The following is a 14788-nucleotide window of genomic DNA, read 5'->3' on the forward strand; positions in this document are numbered from 1 at the left end:
AATGCATTTAGGCATGTGGACATGCTCAAGATGATTTGCTGCAGTTCAAACCGAGCATCAGAATGGAGAAGAAAGGTGATTTAGGTGACTTTTAATGTGGCATGGTTGTTGGTGCCAGCCGGGCTGGTCTGACTATTTCAGAAACTGCTGATTTACTGGGATTTTTACACACAACACACAATCTCTAGGGTTTACAGAGAATGGGCCAAAAAAAAGAGAAAATATCCAGTGAGCGGCAGTTCTGTGGGCACAAATGCCTTGTTGATGCCAGAGGAGAACGGCCAGACTGGTTCTAGCTGAAGGCAACAGTAACTCAAATAACCACTCGTTACAACCAAGGTAGGCAGAAGAGCATCTCTGAATGCACTACACATTGAACCTTGCGACAGACGGGCTACAGCAGCAGAAGACCACACCGGGTGCAACTCTTGTCAGCTAAGAACAGAAAATTCAGGCTACAATTCGCACACGCTCACCAAAATTGAACAATAGAAGATTGGAAAGACGTTGCCCGCTACTTCCAGCATGTCATAAAGAGCGAATCATCTCAGACTGGTTTAATGAACATAACAATGAGTTCACTGTACTTAAATGGCTTCCACAGTCACCAGATCTCAGTCCAATAGAGCACCTTTGGGATGTGGTGGAACAGGAGATTCGTTTCATGGATGTGCAGCCGACAAATCTGCAGCAACTGCATGATGCTATCATGTCAATATGGACCAAAATCTCTTGAGAAATATCTGCAGTACCTTGTTGAATCTATGCCAAAAAGGATAAAAGCAGTTGTGAGGGCAAAAAAGGGGTCCAACCCGTTACTAGTAAGGTGTACCTAATAAAGTGACCAGTGAGTGTAAGTATATAAAAGAACAATTTCTTGCTAGATAATATAATTTTAAATGATTAAAAACGTGTAAATGAAATCCAGTGCTTTAGATTTAAAGATAGTAAAAAGTTTAAAGATTTCAACTAAAATTATAATGTATTTTGCTGCTTGATTCTTCATAAACTGTTGTTTCACTAAATGATATTTCCTCTCAAAATAGTCACTATATTTAACAATTTGCTGTGATGAAAATATAATTTACGGCACTTTTTATGTTTAAAAACATTTCATCTTTGACTCATGTCTTAAAAAAACACAACATAAAGCTGTTCTTTTAAATTATCAATATCCATGCTTAAACCTAACATACTAAGCAGCAGAACTGCTCACAAAATTGATAAGTAAATCAGCATATCAGAATGATTTCTGGAGAATCATGTGACACTGACTGGGGACTGGGAAAAAAATGACTTAATTAAAAATATTTCTGTGCCTCTACTTTCAAATGAACAAACCTTTTAAGAAGTAATCTTACTTTCTTCAAACTTTTAAAGGGCTGCTTATTAGTTTGACATATTGATTGACACAAAGGTTGATTTAAACTAACTAATTCCCTCAAAACGCCCCTGAAAACAGCTCTGTCAGCCTGTGCTTGGTTGAAATGATGCTTCACCTTCCTCCAGACTTGTGAAGGGTGATTTAGCCAGCTAGAGATGCTGTAAATAATTAGAGTCCTAAAAGTTTGTGTTTGCAATGTCCTCTAGAAGAGCTGATGTCAAAGTCAAGTTGCTGCACCAGAGAGAGAGAGAGAGACAGAGAGAGAGAGAGAGAAAGAGAGAGAAAGAAAGAGAGAGAATGAATGAGAGAGAGAGAGAGAGAGAGAGAGAGAAAGAGAGAGCTTGGTGCAGTGCTGCAGTGTCCTGTATCAGAACAGAGATCAGCTTTGAAGCATTAGAGACAGAGACATTACAGGACTCAAAACCCCAAGTACAATGGGTCTGTAACTCACATCTCAATCTTCATTACAGAATAAATGTAGGCACATAGAGTGTGTGTGTGTGTGTTTAATATTTATATAACACACAGTACAAAACAACAGTCCTTATTGATCATAAATAAGGATGACGACATTTTTGAAATGACCTTATAACAGAAACATCAGATGATGACGACAAAATGAAAACTTGCACAGAAATTCTGATGGGAAATGATTAATTAGATTTAAACTTCAGACTAACTTAAAAATCCTTTTTCTTTAACTTCATTCTTGATGAGTCAAAAATAACTATTTACATAAAAAATACCAAGCCATAAAATAGCTCAGGCTTGATCATATTTGGAACTGTCATGAATATTAATGAGTTCAGCTCTGATGCTCTTGAGCTCGGTGCCTGCTCTCTCCCTGGTTTACTTTTGCGTCGAGTGATTGGCGTGACCTACGGCGCAGGCCTTGCGCGCTGCCATGCATTTATACTTCAGCGCGCTGTTTGTGCTGCTCTTCAATAACACTTCCAAAACGCTAGCTAGCAGTAGGTTTTCATGTTGCTCTGTGTCGAGTTTCTTCGTGGGTGTTTTGGTTTTTCTGAATGCTACCTAGAAGTAGAGGTAGCTCAAACTTGCTCACTTACAGGAGGGAACCCGCGGACATGCAACAACTTTAATCATAAGCTGAAATCAAAACAAGAGTTTCCATCTAGAGCTCCTTCACGGGACTCGACACTCGCTCCATCAGGCTTGTGGGGCTCTTACCCTTGCGCACACACTCCTCAGCGCTACCAAGCCAACCAATTACAGAGCTTGCGCTAAGCGTCGTTGTGAATTGTAGTTACATTTTTTTAAAAGCTGTGTGTCAGCATCAGCCACGGTGAGGGCTATGCGACCACATGCAGACTGCGCCGGAGCACATGTGTGCGATTGACACAGAAGTATAAATCAGCCTTCAGACTCAGACTGTGTTACTTGTGAAGGTATTGTTAGATAATAATTATCCTGTCCCACTATTATCAATACAGTAACGCAAAAATCAGGCACAATGTTAACACATATGCAAGGAAAGTGCCCCAGGTAACCTGAGGGCTCTATCTGCTAAATCATTTTAGCACATACTTCAGTGTACTGTATACCAATGGTTGCACACGGGCCGCACGATACAGAAGAGTTTTCTACAACTAGACTTGTCCAGTTTCGTCTTGAATGCCTCTTAAACCACTTTCTAAAGTGGTTTGAGCAATGTTTTTTGTTGGGAATGCATTTCAGAGGGTATTTACAACACAAAGTCATCAGTTGTAAATAGCACCTATATGTTTTTTGGACATTTCTGCTGAAAATCGTCTAAATTAATAAACGTCACCAATATTTCAAATGACCTGCGGGAGATTTACAACATTTTAGGGTGAATTATCCCTAAACCTAATGCAAGGATGATGTTTTAAAGCCAATATTAAGACTTTAGTAATTGTATTTAGGCTTTAAATCATATTTTGAAAGAAAGAATGTCAAAAACTTTGAATTTTGTTAGAATATTTTGTCAAAATCTCCCATAAACCAATGGAAATCCATTGGAGTTTTCAATTATATTTTTGTTGTGGCAATCAGGCAAATGCCAACTTCCAAGTTGTCTTAAAATTATCATCACCACTGAAGCGCTTTATAAGCATACAATGATCAATAACTTCATCCCAACTCCCACTAGGGGTCAAACAGTAGATACTGTTTGCGGCAATAAAGACAAGTTTAGCTCTGCAGTTTCTGGCCAAGCTGAGCGGTAGTTAGTGTCTTTATCTCCGCTCCACCAGGACCACAGTTCCCCTCATGCCCCGGCATGCCTCCATCTGTCTCCACACCACAGGACGTCAACCAGGGACCCCGGCCCTATCAAACCCTCTCTGCCATATGCCTCAGTTCTGAGATCAACCACAGGGATTGCTCTCAGGATTGCCATAAAACCCCAAAACAGCATAGACAAACAAACTAAAACATAGATGTGTCCTACACCAATTTACGCAAAACGACTAGACACTCTCTCATAATAACCACCACGAAGCAGTGAACACATAGGTAGCGTGACCTTTTCCATGTTCCGATCCATAAGTGTCCGGCTGTGAATGCTGCTCTTTTTGGCCGAGGCGCATCCTCTCCAGTCTAAGTATGTTCTGAGGGGGCGCAAGTAATTTTGAGATCCTCCGGGGCGTCCCTTCATACACTGATCCGAGTCCAGTTCTGCAGCGCGTCAGATAATGACAGACAGCAGGGTTTGCGGAACGACAGCTGATCCCGGTTCAGCGTGTGTGCGGCTCCTACCCAAAGCCCTTATGCCACCTGACGTTTTGGTGCCAGAGGCCAGATGATGTGGTTCGCAGCAAGACAGGAAGCTTGGCGTACGATAAGTCCGCGTCAGACAGACGGCTCTCAGCGAGACAGGAAGCTTTATTCCCACAAGCAGTGAGTGTTCCGGTCTGGAGTGGCTGCTGTCCCAGCTCTCAGCCTCCAAATCACTCACACTCCAAAGGGAGAGACATCCATTTACTGGCCTTTACCATTAAAATGTACTCAACCCACCGTGCAACAAATTAAATATTGCAGATTCTGGCCTGTTCCGATAAGCCAATATTCATTTTCTTTAATATGTAACAAACAATGTTTTCAAACTATTTTTAAGTTTGTAAGTACTGGCAAAAACCTCCAAGCTCTGAAAAAGTTACTAAGGACCCAAAAATTCTAAATGAAATATTGAATAACACATAGTTAAGACAACCTTTATTTTTATGTTGCTTTAACTTATTTTAAAAAGCTAATCAGGGTTTCAACTAAAGTTATACAAAGTTTAACTTAAAATTTTTAGTCAGTTTAGTCAGGTTGTATTCAGTTTAATCAGTTTGTGATGACTAGAAAAGTTAATCTGATGCGAATTTATTTAAATAATTATAACAAATAATGTATAATAAAATGTCATTTATTTTTGTTTCCAGTAAATTTTTGAAATTATTATTTTTTTAATTGGTGATTTTATTTTTTTTATATTGTCATTTTATTTAAATACGTCAGTGGTTTTTCCCCAATATTTTGTTCAAGACATTTTATCTAACATTTAATTTATTTAAATTTATTTCAAAGTTGTCTTTTTAAAAAAGCGCATTCGAAGACAGCAGATATTTAAATGGGGAAAACACTACCAATGCAAAACCAAAAATTTTTTAAATGAAATGATCAGGTAATGGTACCAAATATAACAAATTCCTAAAAAAATACTTAAATGAATATTACATGAATATGTACATCTAAACATTAATAGTTACATTTAAAGGGCACATATTTTAACCCTTTTACAAGATGTAAGATAAGCCTTTGTTGTCTCTAGAATGTGTCTGTAAAGTTTCAGCTCAAAATACCCATCAGATTATTTATTATAGCCTCCAGAATCTGCCCATTTTAGATTCTGAGTACATTGTAGCTGTTTTTGTAGCCTGTGGCTTTAAATGCAAATAAGCTGCTTCTCCCTACCCACCATTCCCAAGTGCAAGTGTGCTTCTCATGTGTTACAGATAAACAGCAGTCAGTGATAGAGAAAGACATAGATGGCGCTGAAATACAGCTTTTTAGTCAAAAATAGCAAGTAAGTTTACTTCATGTGGTTCATGCGAGTTTATTCAAGCCTTTCTGAAATGAGGACTGTCACGTAAATGCCTTTTGCAGTATACACACACATATGCTGTGGTGATTATAGCGGTTAAAAAATACATAGCGATTTTACTGTCTTTATTACAACATGCTCTGTTTTAAAAACATTTTAAACTTACAAAACTTATAAGTTCAAACAGAGAGTTGGAATAGATATTTTAATCCCAGTTTATTTGGAAAAAATTATTCTGTGCACATGTGCATACATGTTTATATAGAAACATGGCTCCTGTCAATCAATTCAGTGAGCGGGGAAAACTGCACTCCAATGACATGTTGCAGTGGGCCTCAAAATCACTGGGATTTGGGCCCTATTTTAACATTAGGAAATTTAAAAAAAGAGACTTGTTGGGTTTATATCGCTCCAAAATGACAGTTGACACATTTTACAAAAGATGATTTTCATCACAGCCCTTAAAAAAAAGAAAAAAGAAACAACCATTTAAATTTTTTTTTTTAAATGTATATAAAATGTTTTGTTCACAATAATTAAACAGAAGTTTATACTTTCTTTTCCTTTTTTTGGACTACTTGTGACAATCACTCATCCTCCCTATTTGGTTATCTGGGCATTCCGTGGGCAACAGAGTGTGTTTTGTGCAGGCAGACAGGTGCTGATGCACCGTAAGTCCCGCTAAGCTTCTCTCACGCTTTGGAGCGATTTATCATTCCTCAGTCCCCGGGCTCCACGCGCCTCCACGACTCACTGTTACACTTGGCCTGATGCCACTGTCGATCCATCAGCCGACACTCTGACACACCTCACTGTCTGCCCGCAGCGGATGACATCACAGCTGGGACACGAGCTCGTTTTTCAGCAGCGGACAGTCTCCATGAACGTCATTCAGGGGTAACGCAGAGGAACGGCTCACATTCATTATGAACATGAATGAACATGAGGCAAGCCGGACATGCACTACCTGTCAAAAGTTTGGGATTGAAAATAAAGGTTTTGAATAAACGAAACCTGTTGTTTTAAATAGTAATAATATTTAACAATTTTGAATAACTTTTGTGATTTGTAATTTGAATCGAATATATTATACAGGATTATAGTTGACCAGGTATTGTGGAGTCATTTCAGAGTCATTGCATGTTCTCCCCATGTTCGCGTCGGTTTCCTCTGGGTGCTCTGGTTTCCAAGTCCAAAGACATGGACTATAGGTCATTTGAATAAGCTAAATTGACCGTAGTGTAAGTGTGTGAATGCAAGAGTGTATGGGTGTTTCCCAGTGTTGAGTTGCAGCTGGAAGGGCATCCGCTGTGTAAAAAATATGCTTGATAAGTTGGTGGTTCATTCCACTGTGTTGACCCCTGATTAATAAAGGGACTAAGCTGAAAAGAAAATTAATCAATGAATTCATCTATGCCGGACTCTTTTCCTGCAGATGCACTCTTCAAAATCGGCCATTCAATATGAAAGTACAAATTATTTCAAAATGGAGCTATAAGTTACTTGGTGAAATATCACAATATAAATTGCAAAAAATAAAAATATCTCAATGTCAGTTTTTTATAAATATTGTGCAGCTCTAATATATATATATATATATATATATATATATATATATACACATATACATATATATATATTTAAGTAATATTATTTAAAATATAAAGGGTCACTAACTTTATCAATTCATTCACTGTTTTGTTTTTACATTTTACTGCACTGTAAAAAACCATCCAAATCTTACAAACAAAAAGTTAAATGTGAAAAATTCTAAGACAAACTCTTATCAGTTGCTTTAAGTCCTCCAACTAAATAAAGTTTCTGTGTAATTGCACCAATTAAAATGAGACAAAATAAATCAAGTTTCTATGTTTTTAGAAACATACAGATGAAAAAATTATTGCCAGTTAATATGAAATGCAACGTCGCATCAAAAACTAAAGTTGAAGTCAGAATTATTAGCCCTCCATGAATTTTAAGCCTCCTTGGCCTGGATATTTAATCAATTTCTGTTTTACAGAAAGAAGATTTTTCTAAACACATTTCTAAACATAATAGTTTTAATGACAATGATTTCTAATATTTGATTTCTTTTATCCTTGATGACAGGCAGTACATAATATTTTACTAGATATTTTTCAAGATACCATATCCAGCTTAAAATGCATTTAATAAGCTTAACACCCAAAAAGTTAAGGTAACTCAAACTGTTTGAGGAAACGGATTGCATCTAACCATTTAAGTTCAAAAACGAATCGAGTATTGTGAACTTAATTCATTTGAGTAAACAAAGCAATTGGAGCATAGTTAAACTCAATAAATGAAGTGAAATCAAACCAACTGAGTACTGTAAAACCTAATAAGTTAAATAAACTCAAATCGTTTGAGAAAACCGATTGCTACAAACCATTAAAAAAACTAATGTATATAAATACTGTGAACTTGGTATTTAATTAACTCATTACCTTCAACACTGAGGTTAAAAACTCATTTCAAATGAGTAACTTTTAGTAAATTTTGAGTTAACTTCACATTTCATTTGAAAAAGTTGAATGTTGGGTTTTACAGTGTGTTAATAAAGCAAGTTAATTAGGCAAGTCATTGTATATAGTGGTTTGTGCTGTAGACAATCAAAACAAAATAATATTGACCTAAAAATGGTCACCAAGGAATTAAGGTTCTATCTGCATTCTGAATGATTTTGAAATATTGAGCTTCAAAGTTTTTGCATTCTATAAAGATAACAGTATGTGTGTAACATTTGATTATAAATAAAAAGTCTTAAAATGTGAACAACTAATAATAAAAAATCCTATAATGTAAATAAGATGTCATTTAATAAGAATGTCAATGACTCAATTTTGACAAAAATGTCAGATAGAACCTCATAATTCTACGGTGACAAAATGGTAATGACAATAATGACAAAAGACAAATAAAACTTTCGCCAAATGAAAAAATATTATAGGAAATACTGTTAAAAATTCACAGAAGGGCTAATCGTTTTGACTTCATGTGCATACAACTTTTACTGAAAGCAAACTTTTGACCAGTAGTGTAGAATGAATGTCTGAATGGCACAGATGAGAAGTTAGAAGAGAAAGCAGCATCAGATGCCTTCAAGCAACAATAAGCGCTCTGTGGGACTCTCTCTGGCAGCGCATGACACAATCACGTCTGTGTCTCTGAACTGGGCCAGAACCTGCAGCGCGCAGGAAAGGACACAGAGAGTGAGGCTAAAACTGGGCCGAACACTAGTCACGACAGCCACTGGCAGCACATTCAGTCCAAGTCTGGACAGGGTCAGCTGACAGACACAGACAGACCCACACACACACACACTGAGACACACAGACAGGCCCCTTCTCAGTCTCACATGCATCAAATATTAACAACCAATTAATAAGGCCTGGATAATGGGATGTTAACAACTCTGGACTGTGCTGACATTACTAACAAGTCTGTTCAACATGTTACATACAGTACATTGAGATCTTTCCAGAGCTTAAAAGTGACATGGTGAATAAATATACAAAGGATCAGATGAACAAATGGGAAGAAAATGAGACATGGAGGAAAAAAGAAAAAGATTGTTCATTATGCTCAAGTGTCTCAAGACTAGCAACCCAGATGTCTGAATGTTAAATGAATGCAGGATTAAAACTGACAGAAAAACATACTGAGCAAGAAATGCATTTGTTTTATTACTGAACCTCAGACAGCAAAAATCAACATGCTAAAAAATGTGCAGCATTAAAAAGAACTGCATTTTAAAATAACTGCATTTTAATAACTGTGTTTTAAAATAACTTAAAATAGCTGCATTTTAACAACTGCATTTGAATTATTTTAAATAACTGCATTTTAAAAATTTAAAGTTACTGCATTTTAATCATTTTAAATCACTGCATTTGAAAATAATTTAAATAACTGCACTTGAAAATAATTTAAATTACTGTATTTTAATAATGTAAAGTAACTGCATTTTAATAACTGCATTTTATTCATTTTAAATCACTGCATTTGAAAATAATTTAAATTACTGCATTTTAAAATAACTTAAGTTCAAAAACTGTGTTTTAAAATAACTTAAAATAATTGCATGTTAACAATTTTAAATAACTGCAATTTAAAGTAATTTAAATTACTGCATTTTAATAACTGTATTTTAAAATAACTTAAAATAACTGAATTTCAAAATAATTTAAAGGATTGTTTTTTAAAATAACTCAAAATAACTGCATTTTAAAATAACAGCATTTTAATCATATAAAATAACTACATTTTAAAATAACTTATAATAACTGCATTTAAAATAACTGCATGTCAATAACTATATTTTGATCATTTAAAATAACTGCATTTTAAAATAACTCAAAATAAATGCATTTTAAAATAACAGCATTTCATTCATTTAAAATAACTGCATTTAAAAATAACTGAAAATAACAGCATTTTAAAATAACTGCATGTTAATAATTATATTTTAATCATTTGAAATAACTGCATTTTAAAATAACTGCATTTTAATAACTACATTATAAACTGCATTTTAAATGCTAAACATGGTTTTGTACGATGAAAAAATATTTATTCATTTTATTTTAAAATGCTTTTGGATTTGATGATGATTTAATTTATGTCATTTTTTACTAATTAAAGTACTAATTAAATAATAAATATTATAAAAATTATGACCATCATTATGCAAAAATATTTTCATAAATAATTTATCACTAATGCATTATAAATATATTAATTTTATTATATATATACAACTAAAGTAATATTTAAATACTTCATGAGGCTACATTAACAGAATTGGCTATAGTAAATTGTATTCATTTCACATAATTTATAGTTAACTATTTTTGACTGTCATTTCAATATACTAATAACCATTACATTTTACTTCAGCCAGCAAAAACTACAGTTTTCATTTTAATTTTAATTATTTGTGACTTATTTTTTATTTGTTTTATTAATCTGAATACTTCAATGTCCCGGTGAAATGACTAATATATCAGTTATTAAAGCACATATTCATATATTTTTTTCTATACATAAATTATCTGCAATAAATGATTGATATTTTAATCTACCTGCATCTTTAGTCATTTTAAGATTGACCAAGACAACATTTTTCATTTTTAATAAAATTAGAAGCATGTGTACATTCATATTTTAGCTTTATGCAGCCATATAAGGTAATAATGAGATTATGTAATACTGAGATAACTTAGAAATGCAGTTAGTCATTATAGCCAAATAAATCCCTGCAAAAAACGATATACAATCAGGTCAGAATAACTAAAAGTAGCCATAGAAACTACATTAATCGCTTCTGTGTCAAGTCAAACTAGTGGCTTTCTTACAATGGCATTCCCCATATAAACAGCAGAACTAGCTAATTAGCAGATTATGGCAGAGTACAGAAGCCCTCTCTCGCGCTGTCTGGCCCCAAAATTATCATGATTATGTATAGATGAAGAACTGGATTACAGTCCGGGTCCCGTTAAAGCAACCCACAACCTTTAATGCAACCACTTCTTCTTTTTCACTTCTTCGACCAGAACCAGTCTTAACTCGCGCAACGACCCGACCACTAGCTTATAGTTGTCGGGTATTATATGAAGTCAGAGGGTCCCAACAACTTTTTGTGCCTCAGTCTAAAGCCCCTCTCTCTCCCTCTGTCTGTCTGGTTCTCCCTCTCTCTCTACCCGCGGGGCCACTGGCACAGCTGGCATCATTACGTACCCATCTGATGCCATCTACACACAAGCACACGCAGAAGAGAGGGATATCATCTCCTTACCTTTGCACGGAGGAATGAGGAAATGTCTCCGTGAGTCTGCGGAGAGTCGCGCCGCCGCCGCTGCTGATCCGCCGGGATGACCTGGATTTCACCGCCAGGCTCGCGCACTCGACGGCGTAAAAATAATCAGGCGCACAGCGGTGAGTGAAGCGGGCGGCGGAGACACAAGCGCACGCACTCATGGAGGACACATGAGGACATTTCAAAATAAGAGACTTGATGCGAGTCTTCAAATGAAGAGTTTCAGATACTACAATAATGGTGGTCATTTGAATGTTGATTCAGTTTGTAATTAAGCTTAGGTAAATAGGTGAATTTTAAAAAAAATAGTTATAACTTTTTTTGCCATTTGACACCTAAATATATTAATAACTTTTTTTAAATACTTAAGTTAGCAAAAACCAGGGGCGGACACTCTTTGTAGATATTTTTATATATTTTTTTGTAAATAAACTAAGTGGAGCCTTTATCTTCTCAATGTAAAATAAAATACAATCAATTCACATGTAAAAAAATAAGTTCACAAACAAACTGTTAGGTACTTTTAATTGGCCATATTTAGTTTTTGATATTTGCATGTGCAGTAGAGTAGGAAAGTTCCACTATTCATGGGATCCCCATTTTTGAAAAGAAGTAATAACATTAAATAGTAATGGTTATATAGACAGATTTTACAACATAAGATAGAAAATTTATGAAAGAGCTAAATGATCAATATAGGCTTCTTGGCATTGTTTGGGGCCCTCTTATTCTCTGGTGCCCTAAGCGGTTGTTTACCTTGCTTATTGGTTAAGTCCCATGGCAAAGGCTACAGTTCACGTTTTAATTTTATTTCTTTGTAAATATGAATTGTTTCACTTAATTTTAATACTTTAATACGCCATGCATCTCAGTCATTTTCAAAGCAAGAGTTCATTCAAAATAAAGGTTTTACATCCTAAAATAGTGTTGCTTCAGTTTCAAGTTGAGTTTTGTTAAATTGTTGCATTTTAATTTCTAATTTTTTAGTTAGTCTTTTTAAGCCAACAGTTCGCATTTTTATTCAAATTCTTTGAAAGATTTCATATTTTCATATAAAATTAGAGTTTCACATAATAAAATAATATTTGTTCATTGTGTCATAAACTTAGCTCCTGTTTCAATATACATATGCTTTATATTTTGAAGCAAGTTTTATGATTAAAGATATTAAGAATGCCAAAATATAGCTATTTCCCAGTGATGGGTTGCAGCTGGAAGGGCATTTGCTGGATAAATTGGAGGTTCATTCCGCTGAGACAAAGATTATTAAAGGGACTAAGCCGAAAAGAAAATGAATGAATGCAAATATAGCTACCCTGCAGTAAAAATGTCCTAAATGTTTATATAACTATTAAATCGTGTATCCTGTTGTGTTTTAACACGTCCGGTCTTTCCATATTAATTTCTCTCTTCTTGAAACCTGAATGACGGCAGTGACATTTAAGTCTTTTCTTAGAGCGCCCCCTACTTGAATATGCGCTGTATATGTTTTACCGAGTTTTAGTTTTTAAAAAATATATTTTCTATTGTATTTTTTAAGCACTTTGTTTTCTAAAAAATAAATAAATAAATTAAAAAAATCTTAAATCACACACACACACACACACACACAGACACACAGACACACACACACACACACACACACACACACACACACACACACACACACACACACACACACACACACACACACACACACACACACACACACACACACACACACACACACACACACACACACACACAAAACCTAAGCAAATGAAGCGGTTATTATTAATTGTGGAGATGGCTGTGATATGTGGAATTAGCTTTTAGTTTTGTTTAAATTTAAGTAATTTCGGTTTTTGTTTTATTATTATGAATATAATTGTTAAATTTTTATGACCCCTATAGAAGTGTAGCTAGAGGGTGCATGACACATTTGAAAAAGCAATAAATAATGTAAAACAGAGATGATAGAAGACTACAATAACTCAAATAACACTGAGGTCTGCTGAAAAACTGAGGTCTGCTGAAAACTCAGCTAGTAAAACCTGGAATCCGATGAACTTAAGAGAATGAGAAACAGGGACACTTCTGTCAGCTAAAAACAGCAAACCGAGGCTACAGTTAAAGTCAGAATTATTAGCCCTGCTGTTAAATATTAATTCTTTTATATTTTTATCCCAATTTCTTTTAAGAAAGAGATTTTTTATAAACGTTTATAAACGAAACAGTTTTAATAACTTATTTCTAATAACTGATTTAGTTTATCTTTGCCATGATGACAGTAAATAATATTTTACTAGATATTTTTAAAGAAAATATCTTTTATTTTAAAGTGACATTTAAAGGATAACTAGGTCAATTAGGGTTAACTAAGTTAGCTTAACTAGGCAAGTCATTGTAGAACAACGGTTTGTTCTGAATCTGAAAAATAAAAAACAATGCTTAAGAAAAAAATATTGAAAAGTTAGCTTAATTGTTCTAGCTGAAATAAAACAAATAAGATTCTCTCCGGAAGAAAAACATATTACAGCAAATACTGTGGAAAAATGCCTTGCTGTTAAACATCATTTGGAAAACATTTGAAAAAGAAAATTCACAGGATGTCTAATAATTTTGACTTCAACTGTATATGGGTTTAACAAAACTGGACAGTTGAAGGTTGGAATTGAAACAGAAGAATTGCTGCTGTAGCATTCAGAAGTGGTTGGGAAGGTGTAATGGTGTTTGAAATATTTTTGACACTTTTTTAATGCTCCTCGGTACTAATTGAGCAATGTTCAAACACCGTAGCCCATCTTAGTATGTGACCATATTCTATACTCTATTGACCATCTCCATCCTTTTATAACCACATGTGTCTTTATCCTCCAGTCCCCAGATCTCAATCCAATAGTGGTTCCAAAACCAATTTGATGATCAACGAAATTCCAAATATATAAAATGATAGTTATAATAATCATTACTAGCTTATTTACAGCAATTGAAATAAATAAATAATCTTATGCCAAATTCTGTTTATCCTTAAGCAAAGCTAACAACAATCCAACAGAGGCAAAGCATATGTTTTGTTTTGTGTAAAATATGAATATACTTTTTCATTCATAACATTTACTGTTTTTGTTCAGACCTAGACTAAGCTTTAGGTATTACAGCAAACATTAAACAAAAATATAAGCATATTGTGCATAACTGCATTCAACATAAAAAGTCTGTTAGGGGTTGTTTTTAGGGCATGAGGGGTCATTTAGGATTTTGAGCAAGAGAGTTTTAAGTTTAATGCCACATCAGATTCTCTGGCTATTTCATGGCAAAGAAAAAACAGATCAAATTTAGAAACATTTTATAAATAACACTTCTCTAAAGTAAAAAAAAATGTCCAAAAAAAAAACTACCAACAACAATAAATAATACATAAAATAGGTAAATCTAAAACATTTTTAAGCTTTACTTTTAATAAAAAATAAAATAAAAAACACCCATTTTTCAAGGATTAACATTTAAAAACAAC

At 34.4% G+C, this 14788-nt stretch overlaps 1 protein-coding gene across 1 annotated transcript in view; it reads right to left on the reverse strand.

The window, feature by feature from the left end:
• The window catches only part of ldlrad4b (low density lipoprotein receptor class A domain containing 4b), a 105945-nt gene extending 94556 nt beyond the window's left edge, over window positions 1–11389 (reverse strand). The window contains exon 1 of the mRNA XM_087285833.1: window positions 11272–11389. The gene's annotated coding sequence lies outside the window, so the exon portion shown is untranslated. The remainder of the gene's footprint in view (window positions 1–11271) is intronic.
• Window positions 11390–14788: the final 3399 nt, after the last annotated feature.

The sequence above is a fragment of the Danio rerio genome, chromosome 16, assembly GCF_052040795.2.
Source record: "Danio rerio strain M-AB ecotype USA chromosome 16, GRCz13ab, whole genome shotgun sequence".
NCBI classification, from domain to species: Eukaryota; Metazoa; Chordata; class Actinopteri; order Cypriniformes; family Danionidae; genus Danio; species Danio rerio.